Raw genomic sequence first — 11,688 nt, forward strand, 5'->3', positions numbered from 1 at the left:
GTTTAAATTACAGAAAAATATTAGAGAATTATTAAAATTTATTATTTTTAATTATTATTTAATTATTAATAATTAAAAAAATTAAACTAAAAATTAAGTAATAATTAAAAATAATAAATTCTAATGACTTTATAATTTTTTTTTAAATTATATATGGCACTTGATTTTTATATTGAAAGAAAGAAACGAAATTAAACAAAGGAGTTTACTGGGCATAAAGAATTAGCACCGAATAAAAAATAATATAAAAAATTAGTGCTTCTAATCTCAAAATAGAATAATAGAAGATAAATTCAAGTATATTTTATTTTTGTATCATCCTTAATTAGATGATTCTTTACAAAAAAAAAAGTATTGTATTTATTATTAATTAATTAAATTTTAATTATTTAATTATTATATTTTATATAAATAATTTAAATTTAAAAGAATAACTTCCTAATTAAGTGACTCTTTTCTTAAAAGATTATAAAAAAAAAAATAAAAGTCCAAGCCTGCTAAGTTATTTTGTTACTTACGAGCACTACACTCCCTACAGTATTTAGAGTGCATTAGAGCTCGCCAGTATTTTCTTTTTAACTTCTTTAAAAAATTTTAAAAATATTATTCATAATGTTTATTTAGTTTCAATTTTTTTAATATTTAAAATAATTTTAGTTATACTTCTACTGTTACATTTTTCACGGTTAATGATTAGTCAAATTTATTTTTCACTTTTACTCTTTTAATTTAATTTCAAATAATTTACTTCTTAAATCCTAATTCATTTTTTTATATGTATGGTTTATATTCTGACTCATTATTATAAGAGTTAGACCTAAAATGACTAAAGTCTAACCAACGTTCTATAAATTAATAATTTGACTTACATTATGAACTAGCCGACCTGATTAGAGGATGGACACAAAAACGCAGGTCTAACATTGCTTATCTATATGAGTATAACCGATTCCTACAAGCTCTCCAATTAATTTAGAAAAGAAATCTTAATAACTTCCCTAATAAAAGAAAACAATTATCGACCATTAAAGGTATAACCACTTCATAAAGTGATTATTGGCTTACCTACAACTATAAATACCTTAACACTCTTAGGTATTTTTCGAACTTCATTCTACTAAAAATCTGTCTAAAACTCTTACTAACTTAAGTATCGAAATTCCTTGTAGGTGTCCCCCAATCATCCTCTCTAAAGAGTTCGGATAGCATCACCTTGCTGAGGAGACAAATGAGTATCTCATTCTAAAAGGAGTTTAGATCTCACATTCAAATCCAAATCACATTGGTTCTAGGTAAGCCTCGAAACATGTACTTTTTAAACCCTAATATCGTCTCATTGTATCGTCATTTTCCTCCATACTTGCTACATTGAGTCTTCCTCTATCTTCTCCTCACTCTTTTCACTCATAATCTCGAGGTATTCCTTCTGCATTTGCTATCGTTGTCTCGACCTTGGTGCCGTTGTTTTCGCCATCATTGCCACCTCTTTATGTTGTTGTTCACCTTTGCTTGTTGTTATTCTATCGATTCATCTTTCGTTATCTCTATTGCACTTCCTTCCTAGTGTCATTCACTGCCACGTTGCTAATATCATTTTTACAAGCTTGTTTTGTCACCACTGTCTCTCTCATCATGTCTGTTATTCCTTCCTGTCATTTTTTCCTTCTCTTTCTTTCGTCTTCACGTTCAAGCCTTTTTGCCTTTTGTTAGCGATATATATAACTATTCATGTTGCGTCTTTTTATCAGTTTAAGTGTTTGGGAGAAGTGGTATCATGATATGATATCAGAATTTTATGTTATAAATGTCTAAAGTTCGATTCTTATAAAATAAATAAAAAGAAAAACAAAAGTCTATACAAAAAATAAAGCAAATTCAAAATAATCTTTTATTTAAAGAGCCATATTAAAGATATAATTATTCATGTTGTCTCTTTTTATTAAATTAAAATTTTAAAAGAAATAATATCATCATACATTAGTCTGATAGAGGTAAATGATGATAGAGAGGTAGTCATTGGTGAATGTGTGGTGTGATAATTGGGATTGGATTGGCTGGAGATAGATTTTGAAAGTTTAGAATTTAAAAATATAATTAAAAGAAAAATTGACTAACTATAAACAAACTTAATTTTACAATTTTTTAAAAATAGTAAACAGAAAGCATTATATATATATATATATGGAGAGATCTCGAGTGGCGTATCTTGTAGTAGCTAATTAAAGGTGGTTATTCGTTGACCTGCAAGTGCTTGCTCGACACCTAGCATTGGTCATTACAGGAGAAGCTTTAGTGATTGATGCTAATTAATGACACCCTTAGTGGATGCACAGGGTCGAGATTCTAGTTTAACGTAACCCTCACCAATAACACTTGGGACTCTAGTTCATCCTCCATGCTTCATACTGTCACTTTTTCTATTATTGCATTCCCAAAATTTTCGATGTCTCGATATAATTGTGCTTCCAAGTTCCAACTTGCTCAATCTTACTTGAGTAAGGATATTGGAAATTTACAAATTTGTCTCAATGATTTGCTATTTTCATTAAATTGTTAATTGTTAATAACTATTGTTTAAGAGTCCCGCTAGAGAGACAATGAAATATGTATACAATGGCTACAATGGGCTGTTTATAAGGCCCAACCTAATTTAAAAGAGGAAATTAATCCATCAATAACCCTAATCTAATGTGGCTGTTTAGTTTACCACACCACACGTTATGCTAATTACACTTTTTTTTCCCCATATCCCAAACCACTAGGTTGTCGACGTTTCACTCCCCATCCCAAACCCTCCAAATTGCTCCACTGACCGGCGAACCAAGAAGACCCGTTTGCGCCGCAAGCTTGAACCGTGGAAGGCGAACACGGAACGGAAACGACCTCATCAAAGCCCTCAAGGACGGCGCCTGGCTGCCGCTGAACAACCCGCTGTCACCGCCACCCAGCCCCTCCGAGCTCCGCCTCCGATCAGAACTGAAGGCAAAGGAGCGCTCCTAGCGGAAAGCAGCAGCCGCACCTCTCTACTCGCGTGTCCGCCATCATCCACGAGCAGCTGCACATCCGAACCTGGGAAACCAGCCGCAAGTTCCTCAACAGTTCACCGAAAATACAACGAACATCATCACCGGAAGAATCCTAACCATCCAAGGTAAGTAGGTGGAGTTGTTCATTTTGCGAATGGTAATCGCTATTGCATGTAGTATCATAGATGGATTTTGTTGATGATATGAGTGATTAACCATAGTGAGAAAGCATTAGGTGCGATTGTAGCATCCTGGCGACTGTGGAGTCTGTAGTTAGTTCAGGCTGTTGCAATTCATGATGATTTAATTTTAGCGCAGGAAAAGATTGAATAAAGTTTGGTGATATGGTTTATATATCAGTTTAAATTAATTTTTTCCCCTGTTTTCGTTGGGACCATGTTCATCTAATGTGACGTAAACTGACTGACATTTGTTGAAATTTGGTTGATATTTGTTAGATTATTTAATTATTAATTTGTTATGTTATGTTTTTTTTCCTTGTTATAAAGTGAAAATAATCTTGCATTGCATTGCAGAGGACCAATTGCATGATCAGGTGTTAGCATACTCACAGCACCTAACACAAGGATGTTGACGCGACGGACTGAAGGATTATCACCTGTGGAAAAGGTCAAGGACAGGAAAAATTAGCATACTCATACTAGAGTGTAACTTTTGATATGCTTGTTTTGCTTATACACTGGTTCTAGTCTTGGAAATTTATTTATGTGAAACTAGGAGGACGTAACTGTGGATCCTCTTTTACCTTTTGTAATTTTGTGAAAATGTTGGTCTTCATTCACTCAGGCATGACATTCTAAAAAAATGCATGAAAGTAAACATCCATTTTCTTTGTGAAAGGAACCATCCATATTCTAACTAAAATGAACATCTGTCTATGTCTTTATTCAGGGATTTATCTTTAGTTTTCCAAAGTGGAACGACTTGAAATTGTTAAGCATTGAGTTTTTGAAATTTGAACTTGAGTCGAGTTTTCATGAAGCATTATGAACAGATGTTACAGCGAAAGTGAACATCCATTTTATCTGTGAAAGTAACCATCTAAATTCTTACTATAACGAACATCCAATCTTTATCTAGAGATTTATGTTTACTTTTCCAAAGTCAAATGACTTGAATTTGTTAAGCATTGAGTTCTTGAATTTTGACATTGAGCCAAGATTTCATGAAGCGTCCTGAATAGACGCTATAGTGACCACGGTCTGAACATCCAGTTATATGTCAAGATGAACATCCAACATTTGTGAGTAGCGATAATTGTGTAATCAATAAGTGGGATCATATAATTAGAATGAACATCCATCTTGTCTAATAAATTAACCATCCGGATGGATACAATAACAGTGAACATCATTAATATTTAGAAACGAACATCCAAAATTTTTTAAAAATAAACCCATTCTTTCTATACCAGATAACCGTTTTCGTCTATAGTATCTAATACATGAATTACATACTGAAAAGTCATGTCTAACAGAAATTAACTATTGTCGAATGAGCTTAATAAAGACATGAACCATCAAATTGGTGGGGCTCATTGCGGCCAACATGAGCACCGACCTCTAGAGTCCAAACCTCGTAACTAAGATCCGTCTCTTCACTTCCAACCTCAATAACATCCGACAGTTGCATGGCCTACAATTCCAAAAAAAAATAATAAGATAAATCCTTAGTATATATCATTTGCTTGAAACCTCACTAACAAGCACAAACAATGCAACCATAAAAAAGAAATTAAGTCAATCATTCTACCAAGCACATAGACCAAAAAAGAAACCTTACTAACCAGCACAAATAATGTCACTATACATCACATACATGAACATACAGTAGCTACAACTACCAAGCACATAGTCCAAACATCGGTTTTAGAGCCAATGGTGACTAGAGTTGTTTTTTTTATTCATTTAGTGTTTATCATGTATGATCATATGTATATTCCAAACTGAACATGCAGGAAGTATATTAAGTCGCCCATCCGTTGATAACTAACTCTTGGCTATTTAATTTTCATTATCAAATTAAATCTTAACGATGATAATAACATTCGCTGTTTTTCATATTCAACAATCTCATGTTTATACATGCAATTTACATTAAACCAGATAAATTCATATACCAATAAAAATTAGTCCAAGAAAGACCTAGTTTCATCCACAATTAAGGAGCCTAATTAACTATTAAAGGAATAAATGTAATTAACGTGCAAACAACTTAGACTAAGGCAATTTAGAGTGAATTGAGGCTGGAAAGCTTAGTTATTGCAATTGTGTATTGAATTTGCAAGGGTTAATCACAATTAGCACAAAGAAAATAATTAAGGCAATAATAAAGAAGTTCACTTATTTATGTCAAAGAGTATAAAATAATCACATAAACACGGTCCTTTGTTCAAAAAGCAATAATTTTGATGAAAACCAATTTTAATTGCTCAAAAATACACCAAACAATTGATAACATCTGAATTTTTAACCAAATTGGTGTTTTGATAAAAAAAAATCACAAACAAGTGCATAACAAAATTCAAGATCAAATATCATTAGAAATCACATAAAAGTGCACACTTGTAAATTATACTGCCTCATGAGAATAGAATTTAAGTCAAATGCTGGCCATACATAAGAATTAAACATACAGATTTCATTTAGGCATTTCATCGAACATATGGTGTGCATCATGTGTAAACAGAACATTCAGTTCAATGGAAGCAGCAATCAACCCATAAAATTCAGCCAGCAAACACATTCAATCTAGCAACAGATATTAACTAGTCCTAAGCCTAATCTATATGCAGAAACCAGAATTAAAAGCAATAAAATAAATAAAATAAAAAGAACCGGGGACAAAGAAAGGGATGGAACCTGTGTTGATGAAGGAGAGAAAGAAGAATGGGGGCAGTGATGGTGTCCAGCGGCACAGAACTTAGCCGCTGCTGGGTTGCACTGGGGTGTTGCTCGCCGGAGCTGACAGGCGCGAACAGGGGCATGGGGCAGCGAACACGGCAGGGAGAAATGGGGAAAGAAGAAAGAAAGAGAAGAGAGAGAGAGGGTGGGTGACGGTGGTTGCTTGGCTGGGGGTGATGGTTGGGGTGATCTGGGTTGAGTAAATGAAGAAGAGAGATAAGGGTTTGTTAGAGAAGAAGCGATGGAGAAAAAGGAGGCAATGGCGGATTGAGAAAGGGGTTTGTTGATTTGATTATATAACTGAAGGTAATCCTAATTTAATTCAAATTTCAAATTAGAAAGAATTCAAAATTAAATAACTACCCATAATTTAATTTTAATTACAATTAAACTCCCATTGTACGCATTGTACAATAAGGCTATTGTCTACTCATACTTTTCCATTGTTTAATGATGATTCAAAGATTTTACCGTAAGACATTATTAGCTGAATTACTTTATTATTGGAGTTAAACTATCATTCATTTATGTCAAACGCTGTCACGTGTCATGTTTAGATTTGTTGGTGGGTCTTAACCACCTTAATCACCCAACCCACACGGAGGATGTTCACATAAAGATGCATAAAATGTCTTTTTTTAAAGATATTTTTTAATAATTAAAATTTAATATATATAATCACTTAAATTGTATTATTTTTGTCAAAATTAGGTCAGATAAATTAATTTGATCAAAAAATAGTGAATCAAATTTTGAATCGGTCTAAATTAATTTTTTTTTTATAAAAAATGACTATAATACTCCTATTATATAAAATGACTAAAATACTCTTATTATATATATTAATTTTGAGAATCCTAAATTCTAGTTCTTTTCTTCTCTGTCGTTATAGAGTTAGAATTTAAAATTTTTAAAATTATATATATATATATATATAATAGGGATATTTTAGTTGTGTTTTATAATAGGGATATTAGAGTAATTTTTTATAAAAAATATTAATTTATATCGGTTCAAAATTTAATTTATTAATTTTTTTGCTAAACTGATTTATCCAGTCTAATTTTTAATAAAAAATAATATAATTTAATTGATTATATGTTTTAAATTTTAATTTTTAAAAAATATCTTTTAAAAAAGACATTTTTGATATATTTATGTAAGTGGCTCCCAACCCACATATCTACCACAGACGTCCTATATATATATATGAAGCGGAGTTTCATAGAAGGTAAGAGAGGTAATGGCTTCTCTCAATTATTAATTTTTTTAATAAATTATATATAAAATTTAATTTAATCTCTTTAAAAATTTTATTTTATTTTATTTTAAATATAAATTTATTTTTTTGTCCCTCTCTCACATTGCGGCTAGTTCTGCCCATATATATATATATGGGAAGTTCTTTGGTGACCAAGATAATGGTGCCTAAATGTGGCCAAAGATTGATCAACAAATTAAAAGTTGACATGTGGAATGGTTGAATATAGTGAGAAATATTTTAAGAATATGCTTTTGTGAATTACTTTAAAAATGGAAACTATGCTTTTGTGAATTACTTTAAAAATGAAAAAAGCTAAGTTATAATATATATATATATATATAAAAGGAAAAAAAAGAGAAAAAAAATGTGAAGTTAATAAAAATTAGAGTTTTTATTTAAATAAATTAAATAAATATTTTATTTATTGAAATAAATAATTATAAAAATTATTATAAAAATACGTCTCTAATCTTATTTCGTTTATTCACATGGTAAACGATATAATTATGAATATATTTTGTTTACACGGTAAACTAGATATATGGAATTTGAAAAAATACACATATCTCGTTTACAGTATAAATAAGATACATTTATAATTATCTCGTTTACAATATAAATGAGATGTGTGTATTTGTAAATATAAAAATATAAATTTTAAAAATAATAAAAAATATTAATAATTTAAATTAGACCAAACTCTTAAAAATGAAACATTTTAAATAATAGGAAAAATAGGCGGTTTCAAATAATAGAGAAGATGAACAATTTTAAAATAACAAAGAAGATAATTAAATGGGTTGGTTTCTAAGAAAATAATGTGTTGATTTTAAATAGACAATTTAAAATTACGTGATAGGTCCAATTGCCCATTAATTAATTAGTTAGTTAAAAACCTTGGTTTCTAGGAAAATAATATGTTGATTTTAAATGGGCAATTTAAAATTACGTGATAGATCCAGTCGCCCATTAATTAATTAGTTAGTTAAAATCGTCTATCTTCTTTGTTATTTTGAAACTGTTCATCTTCTCTATTATTTGAAACCGCCTATTTTCTCTATTATTTGAAACGTTTCATTTTAAGAGTTTGATCTAATTTAAATTATTAATATTTTTATTATTTTTAAAAATTATATTTTTATATGTACAAATACACATATCTTGTTTACATGGTAAACAAAATACGTGTATTTTTTTAAATTTCATATATATCGTTTACAGTATAAACGAAATATATTTATAATTATATCGTTTTACAGTGTAAATAAACGAGATAAGATTGGGAGACGTATTTTTGTAATAATTTTTATAATTATTTATTCTAATAAATAAAATATTTATTTAATTTATTTAAATAAATCCCATTTTTATTAACTTCACAGCTTTTTTTTTTTATCCTTTTTTTTCCTTTTATGTATTTATATTTTTTTTATAACTTAGTTTTTCTCATTTTTAATGTAATTCACAAAAGCATAATCTTAAAATGTTTTTCACTATATTCAACCATTTCACATGTCAACTTTTAATTTGTGGATCAATTTTTGGCCATCTTTAAATACCATTATCTTGGTCACCAAAAAACTCTCTTTTATATATATATAAAAGAGAGTTTTATATATATATATATGAAAAAACACTAATGGTGGGAATATACATGTAGATATGCAAAAATGTTATCTTTCACATGTAGGGATGCAAATGTGTAATCTTTCATATTGTTACATCCTAAATATAAAAATAATTTCATTTCATGCTGTTGAATATGAGAGCCATTCTTTTTATCCGTATACATATACAATTAATATTTAGTCTAATAATTTAAAAGATAAAATATGATAACTCTAAACTATTTTGTAGTTATTTTTATTTGTTTTCTAAACATTTTTAATGTAAATTTACGAGAAACAAGACAGAAAAGAGAATACATACCAAGTACACTCCTTTTACATTGATAATAGTAGATAATATATATATATGCGAGAAGCTTAGGTTTAATAATATTAAGCTTAATTAGGGGGGTAGTTTGGGTGTCTGGACCCCCATGGAGAAAAGAAAGAATGGGAGGACAAGAGAGCCAGCTAAGAAGAGCACATATATTTATGGGCTGTGCATGAATACTTCAACTCTCCATCGATCTTCTCCTTTGGCAGATCAATATCTATCTCTATGTGCTCTCTCCTTGGTCCCCGCCTCCTTCTTTGTTCTTTCTGCTACCTATATACTCTCTCTCTCTCATCTCTCTTTATTTGTGCAGGTTCTGAATCCTGATCATCATCACTGCATGCCCTTCCTCTCTCTACTGTCACCGATATAGATGTTCAGATATCTCACAACCATGAATTCAGTGTCCGCTATTACTTCTTACATCTCCAAGTTTGTATCCCTCTCTTGTTATACACCTATATGGTAAGTGCATGCATTAATTACCCTTTAATTGAAATACATACATGCATTCTTCTCAACTTTTATCTTATCATTTCATTCAATATTTTCTCTACCGTTATTATGGTTGGATTTTAACTACTGTCATTTCAATAAAATATTATTTACCTAAAGATATTTTTATGTGAAAATAATAATTAAAAATTATTAAATAATTTAATATAGATTCATATTTCTTTATATAAATAATTACCTTTAAATAAGTAAATAACTTGGATGATTTTAACTATTACTTACCAAATAATTAAGCTAGAATATTTTCTGTCAAAGAAACTAAATGTAATTCTAATTTGGTGAGTTATTTTAGTATGAAGTTAATAGTTAAAAATAAAATTATTAGATAATAATTTAATTAAATATATCAAATTATTTGATAATTTTAAAATATTAATTTTATATAAAAATAATTATTTTATTTTATTAGTTTAATTAGTATGTATGGAATTAATTTTTGTTTTTTAAAGAAAAGGAGAAAAGAGATCTCTTTTTTAGAGAGGGTTATATTATTAGTAGTGTATTAGTATTATATTAGTGTATATTAATCGATTTTAATTTATTTATTAAATGTAAAATTAATTAACTAAGATGATATCTTATACTTTAATTAAAAAAAATTCAATTTAAATTTTAAAATATTAAAAATATTTTTATAAATACATAATAAAGACATTGCAAATAATTACTTGTTGTGTATTAAATATCTTTATTACATTTCCTATATATATATTTATATGTAGGTGGTATAGCCTGATATGATAGAGCTGAAATAATTATGTATATATATATGAATCGAAAGAGCTAGTATCGGCCTACGCGGCAAGTGAATGATAATTCTTTTAACAAAGAACGATAGATTAATGATGAATTCAATCTCAAAAAAATAAATAATAAATAAAATAACTGCTCCAGATCAGATAATAAGTGGATGTAACGAATGTTAGTATGTTATATATGTATATGAGATGGAAAGAAAAGAGTGGGAACGGGAACGGGAAGAGGGATGGGTTAAAGAACGTTTTGTGGGAATGGTGGAAGAAAGAATTGAAGTGGGATTGAGGAATAGTCGTGGTCAGTGTTGTGGGCTCGGAAACCCAGTTACTCACTAATCAGTAATCATTGCCTCTTACTTATCTTCTTTTGCCATTGCATGCAACCAACCAACCCTGTCCTTGTCCCTATTCTCTCTTTTCCCTCCCTCTAAACCAAATTGACTGTTCTTAACAGTGACACTTCCCGCACACACACACCCCCCTAATTCCGAATATGACAATTCCCTTCCCCTTCCCCTTCTTCTTTTTCCATTCTCTCTCGTTTATTCATTCATTATCGCCTTCCTTTTTCCTTATTATTTTTTTCTATCTCCACATCATGTGATCACCATCCAATTCAAACATATATTATATTATATTTAATGAGCCATAAGAATATGGATTAGTTAACTCATCAGTCTCAAATTTTAGTTCATGGGATAAGTATTGTTAATTTTATGAGGAAAAGTTGTTAATTTCTATCCTTTTATATTTGTTATGCATAAGATTAGGTAAGTGACTAAGTGAGGACATGGGGCGTGAAATTAAATTATTGGCATGAGTCCTAATTTAACTTGATCTTATTGAATTCTTAACGAATATTTTTTTTTTTATGTTCTCAAAATCCAAATTCAATAATATTGATAAAATGACCAATGATCACCTTTGATTAATTCCACGTTAATAAAAAAAATTATTGACATTTTTTTTTTACCAAAGATAGGAGACTCGAACTCGTAACCTCTTAATTGAGTATGGGGAGACTATGCCATTTGAGCTATAATTCATTGGCAAATTATTAATATAATCTCCTCATACTCAATTAAGAGGTTGCGGGTTCAAATCTCATATTTTAAATTATCGACATATTATACTTAGATAACATAATAATTTAACATAGGATAGAAGTATGGTGTGAATTTTTTTTTGGTTTCTCACGGTATCTCTCAACTCGACAGGTTAAGGACTAATTCGTCGCGATCTGAGTTCCACTTAAGGGTCTG

The sequence above is a fragment of the Arachis ipaensis genome, chromosome B5 (genome assembly GCF_059453495.1).
Source record: "Arachis ipaensis isolate K30076 ecotype BB chromosome B5, ASM5945349v1, whole genome shotgun sequence".
Lineage (NCBI taxonomy): Eukaryota > Viridiplantae > Streptophyta > Magnoliopsida > Fabales > Fabaceae > Arachis > Arachis ipaensis.